This window comes from Trachemys scripta, chromosome 1, assembly GCF_013100865.1.
Source record: "Trachemys scripta elegans isolate TJP31775 chromosome 1, CAS_Tse_1.0, whole genome shotgun sequence".
NCBI lineage: Eukaryota > Metazoa > Chordata > Testudines > Emydidae > Trachemys > Trachemys scripta.
This window is the reverse complement of record NC_048298.1, coordinates 63,231,279-63,237,278: the sequence shown is the minus strand read 5'-3', so window position 1 is coordinate 63,237,278 and position 6,000 is coordinate 63,231,279. Positions and strand designations below refer to the sequence as shown.

Sequence of the window (6,000 nt, the reverse complement as noted above, 5' to 3'; positions counted from 1 at the left end):
ATAGAATTATTTGTTTCTAGTAATAGTATTTACTAATTATACTGTTAATTGTATAAGTCAGTAGAGATGGTCAAAATTTTTCATTCAAAATCTTTTTTTTTTTAACACAAAATTAGACCTTTTTTTGAAACCATAGCATTTGGTTTTTAACATTTTCCATTTTTCTGCTGAAACCTACAACTGCCAATTTTTTAAATTGAAATCTAGGAATGGAAAGAACAGACCTGAATCATTTGAGAGTGGAAGGAGAATAAAGGTAAGAACTGCACATGTTTAATTCTAATCTTATGTAATCATTTTAATAGACAGCGTAATATAGTACAGCCTTGCTTATCAGAACATGATGGAGAACAAAAAGGAAATTTGGATAATTATGTTTTTGGATATTGAGAGAATTTTCATTGTAGGACATGATCCTGTTTCAGATAGTGTTTAGAGATGTACTACTGTTAGGAATGAGTGATAGTTACCAAAGCTCAACAAAGCTACTTGCCCATGACAACTAACATAGGCCTGGTCTATACCTAAAAATTAGATTGAGCTAGGTAAATTGCTCAGGAAAAAAAAAAGTTTGCTCCCTGTTTGATATAATTAGGTCGACCTAATCCCCACTGTAGACACAGCTAAGTCAATGGAAGAATTCTTCCATCAACCTAGCTACCAGCCACCTCTCATAGAGATGAATTAATTACAGAGACAGAAAAACCTCTTCCATCGATGTAGGAAGCATCTATGCTATGACACTACAGTGGCACAGCTGTAGCCGTTATAATGTAGCTACACCCTTGTCTGCACAAGAGATAGACAAATGTCTAGAGCCCTGTGCAGATACACATTTATATCCGCGGATGCAAATTGGTATCCGCGGAACCACAGTGGCGAAAGGAGCAGAACATGGAGCTGCCGCTCCCAGGAGCCAGCGCCCCATGCTAGCAGCTCCTCCGGCATGGCTGTACCGCCCACAGCCCTGCCTCAGTCCCTTTCACATAGCTGTCTGCCTCTCCTGTCTGGGGGTGTGCGCGCCCCTATAACACAAGAGCACAACCAGGGACAGCTGCTGGTGAGCCTGGTGCCCGCCCCAGTGGGCAGGGTTGGGGGTGGTACAGCCGCACTGGAGGAGCTGCTGGCGCAGGACACTGGCTTTTGGGATTGGCAGTCCCACCCCACGTTCTGTTTCCTTTGCCGCTGCGGTTCCCAGGAGAGCCCTGCGGTTCCGCAGATAACTATTTATATCCGTGGGTATACATTTGTATCCGTGCAGGGCTCTACAAATGTCTGGGCTTGTCCATTGGACAAATAGTTTTTCAACAGGACCTTGTAAAAATTCCAGTGATCATTAAATCTAGGTATTTGTGTGTGAGTACTTAGATTTTCAAGACAGTCTTGTTATTCTTCTAAAACACAAAGCTCAAGGTCCAAGAAGTTACACGAGTGGCATTTAAACAATTGCCAGAATTTTTGAGATGTGTTTACATTCCATTATCTCCAGAATTTCAAAGTGCAGAAAGATTGTTTTCATGAGAACAGAATGTCCTAGCCTACAGCTGACAAAGCAAGAATCCTCTCACACTTACCCCTCCCTAACCAAATGTAGCCAGAACCTAACCTGATCATTACAAGAGCGATAGTCATACAAAAAGTATTAAAGTGTGTAGAGCTGAATCGCTAGAAGTTTTACTGTTGGACTTAACATAAAACAACAGTGACAGTTTTTACTCTATACTAGGAAATGATTGAATTAACACTTTTATTCCTGTACAGAATGCAACTAGTGAACTGAGGCAAAACAATTAAAAGCACAGACAGAGAACACCTTTTACGTCAACAACATAACAGCTATTACATTCAAAACAGAAAGATAGCATTTGCTTAGTCTCTACAAATCTATGTCCAAGTATCAGGCCTTGTAGCTGTATTTGTGGTATGGTTTTGCTCAGGCTGTATATAAGTGACATGCCTGTTTAAATCATCAGTAAGTTTTACTGTGATTAATATAGCCCACGCTCTTAAAAAACAGGTAGTTATGTCTATCTTTTTCCACTCCTCAGCCAGCGAGTGTCTTGCTATGACCAATGAGTGTGAGAGTGTTCTTCAGCTGATAGCTACCGTTCCCAGAAGACCTATCAACAGGGGAAAAGTTTCTGACCATGATTTTTATTAGCTTGTGGGCACAAATCTTCTTTTCTCAGGCAGAATTTATAGTAAGTCAGTGGGAGATTGGTCTAGTTTAAAAATCTGCTGTTCTGTTTTCAAATCTGCAGAGGTGCAACTGTAGCAACACTAAGCCTCTGGTATCCATAGTTTTTTATGACATGATGATAAAGCAAATGAGTGTGCTTCTCTCTCTCCCCCTTCTTACCGAGCTTACACTGTTGCTTGCTACCACTGGTGCATTTGCACCATTGTTGGCAGTTGCTGTAATACAGTTGCTGTTTTATTGTAAGACTATTTTTGCTAGCATAGACAAAACCAGAGTGTGATATTTTTAGGTTGTGCCCTTAAGACAGCAAATATTCTCACTGTTCCGATACCCCAGAAACAAAAGGAGGCCACCACCACTTTGGAGCCCTACCCAGTGACATGATTAGAGCCATAGCTAACATGTCTGTGGTTGCTCATTAAGGACCAGAATAATTCAAGCCATTCTAATACAAATTTACACTCTGCCTAAAGACATGATTCATAATTGCTTCATTTGCAAGCTAGCAGTAGGTTTTCCCCATAGCTCTTTAGAATATGGGTCTGTACTACAACAGACACTTCCCCTATGCAAAAGCCAGGTTGCTATACCATATGAATGAACTCTGTAAGGCTGCAGCTACACTATAAAAAGGACTCAAAGGAGCTATTTTTGACAAAGGATGCCACCCTCAAGGAGTATAGAAACTTGTCCAGCTGTTGTAGTTAAGGTCAGCTCCTGCTGCATAAAACATTCTACAAAGTTTAGGCACCATTTTAGTGCCACTAAGGCCTGGCCTGCACTTAAAAGTTTTGCTGACGTAGTTATATCAGTTCAGAGTACCGGGAAAAAATGCACCCCTAATTAGGGTGACCAGACATCCTGTTTTTAAGCCCTGCTGCAGGTGACCTGGCTTTTTCTTTAAAATGGGCAAATTGTCCTGTATTTTCTGCCTCCTCCCTCCGTCAGTACTGGCTGGTCCTGCTGCTGGCCAGATCCCTGCTCGCTAGCTGCACACCCACCAGCCGTGAGTGGGGTGGTCCAAAGGCCGAAGATGGGGGTTGGTGTGCAAAGCTGGTGGCTAGGCAAAGCTGCAGCGTGCGGGGCCAAGCCTCTCCCACTCACGGCCGGCTTTAGGCCGATTCGGCCGATTCCCCTGAATGGGGCCCCGCGCCTAGAGGGCCCCGCGCAACTGTCCACCCCCCCCCCGACCCACTTCCCCCTCCTCCCTGAACGCTCCGCCTCCCCTTCTCCTCCCCCTCCCCTGCTTCCCATGAATCAGCTGTTCGCGGGAAGCCTGAAACAAGCAGCAGGCAGGAGGTAAGCTGGGGTGGGGGACATGAGGAGGGTTCCAGGGAGGCGTGGCGCAGCCCAGTCCGGCCCTGGCCGAGCGCGCGGCTCCCTCCGGCCTGGCCCTGGCCAAACGCCCCCAGGCCCGACCCAGTCCCGGCCGAGTGGCTCCGGCTCAGCCCTGCCCGCAGCCGAGAGGCTCTGGCCCAGACCTGGACCTGGCCGAGCGGCTCCGGCCTGGACCCGGCCCTGGCCGTGCGGCTCCAGGCAGCGCGGTAAGGGGGCAGGGAGCAGGGAGGGGGTGTTAGAAGAGGGCAGGGGAGGTTGGGAGGTCGTGGGGGGGTAGATAGGGGTCAGGGCGGTCAGAGGGCAGGGAACAGGGGGATTTAATGGGGGCAAGGGTACCAGGGGGGCAGTCAGGAAGGAGCAGGGGTTGGATTGGGCAGTGGGGGGCAGTCGGTGACAGAGAGAAGGGGTGGTTGGATGGAGCAGGGATCCCAGGGGGGCATCAGGAATGAGAGGAGGGGTTGGATGGGGCGGCAGGGGGCAGTCAGGGGACAGGGAAGGGGGGTGGATGGGGCAGGAGTCCCTGGGGGGGGGAAGGGGGAGGCGTCAAGAACTTTAGGTAGGGTTAGCATGCATCCGCATACATTACGCAATGTATGTAATATATAATTTTGTTATTATTTATATAGTTATGGAAAGTAAATAATACAGGGAAGAAATGAAAGGTGGTTTTTAAATTTTTTTTTAAGTCATCCGTCAGGGCCCCGCTGAAAATGTTTGAATTGGGCCCCACACTTCCTAAAGCCAGCCCTGCTCCCACCGCCGGTCCGTCAGTGCAGCCCCCGCTGAGTGCTGGCTCTGGAGTGTGGCCGGCTCCATGGCAGCCACCCGGGCAGGGGATTGGCACCCTCTTCACCTGCCCGTCCCCAGGCATCCTCCCCTGCCGAGCCACCTCTCTGGCTGGGTTCACTGAAGCCCTGGTGCACAATGCATCCTTAGGGCTTAACCCTTTCCTGCCCGCACTGTAGTCGAGGGGGCGTGAGAACAGGAGGTGGCTGGGTTATGTCGGTGACCAGCAGCAGCCTGGAGGTGTTAACTGCCTTTTGACAGTGTGTGGGCAGGAAGGCACAAGCTGCTTCCAGCCACGGTAGGGTAGGGTCGTGGGAGAAGAGAGGAGTTCTGCAAAGACATGGGCCAGGTCATTCCTTCCTCCCTCCCTCCTCCCCTGTGGCTGGAAGTAGCTCCTGTCCCTTCCCTCCCGCACAGTGCCGATAGGCTGCTGCTGGCCACATTCTGGTGTGAATCCTGGCAGAAATCTGTGGAGGGGGGCATGTGACCCTGTATGCCCCCTCTATGTGTTGCCTCAGGAAGACACGGCACCAGGTACTGGGAGAGGGGGAGTCCATCCTGGAGACCCAGCCAGGCATGGAGGGTGGAGAGCGCCGGGCAGGGAGCATTGGTCGGTCACCCCCCCCGTGAGAGAGAGAGGGGCACGTGTGTGTCACCTCTCCCCGTCTGTGTGTGGGGGGGAAGAGGTGTGGGTATCACCCCTCCCCCGTGAACCTTAAAGATAAAGAAGGTAAATAAAAAGAATCCAACTACACAGTATTTCTTTTTACCGGGGGCTCAGTCAACTTAATGTTAATTTGAATGTTTGTACTACATAGTTCTGATTGATTGCTGTTTAACTCGCTTGAATACAAGTAATTTTACCTAGTGTCCTGTATTCAGCATAGGGAAATATGGTCACTCTACCCCTAACTCACATAGGTATGTTAGCAAATCCCTAGTGTAGACACATTTATACTAGCAAAAAAAGTCAGTTTGTCAGTAGACCTTATTTTGTTTGGGAAACCAGTGAGCTATACCGGCAAAAGCACTCTTGGTAGTATAACCTGTGTCTCTACAAGGAAACCCTTTCTAATGTTGACAAGGCGTACATCCTATTGTGTGTAAATGGAAAGTAGGCAGATTCTGTCATTTCATCCCTCAAAGGTGGCTATTTCTGACCAGACAACATTCATAGCAGCAACCTTGAGATGGGTCATAGCGATGCCAGAAACCTATCTATGAGGGAGTCGGATGGCACGGTTTCTGCCAGTTAGCATTTTTTTTGCTGCCTCAAGAAGGTGGTGTCTTCCATCCTATGTGCAACTGTAAAAGGTCTCCAGAGGTGATCCTGGCAATTACAGGCCAGTAAGTTTGACTTCAGTCCCAGGCAAACTGGTTGAAACTATAACAAAGAAGAAAATTGTCAAACACACAGATTAACATAACTTGTTGAGGAAGAGTCAACATGGTTTTTGTAAAGGGAAATCATGCCTCACTAATCTACTGGAATTCTTTGAGGGGGTCAACAAGCATGTGAACAAGGGGGATCCAGTGGATATACTGTACTTAGATTTTCAGAAAGCCTTTGACAAAGTCCCTCACCAAAGGCTCTTAAGCAAAGTAAGCTGTCACGGGATAAGAGGGAAGGTCCTCTCATGGACTGGTAACTGATTGAAAGATAGGAAACAAAGGGT

At 48.0% G+C, this 6,000-nt stretch overlaps 1 long non-coding RNA gene across 1 annotated transcript in view; it reads left to right on the top strand.

Moving 5' to 3' along the window:
- Positions 1-205: 205 nt before the first annotated feature.
- The window catches only part of LOC117877721, a 28,491-nt gene continuing 22,696 nt past the window's right edge, over positions 206-6,000 (top strand). The window contains exon 1 of the long non-coding RNA XR_004645797.1: positions 206-256. This is a non-coding gene — a long non-coding RNA (uncharacterized LOC117877721). The remainder of the gene's footprint in view (positions 257-6,000) is intronic.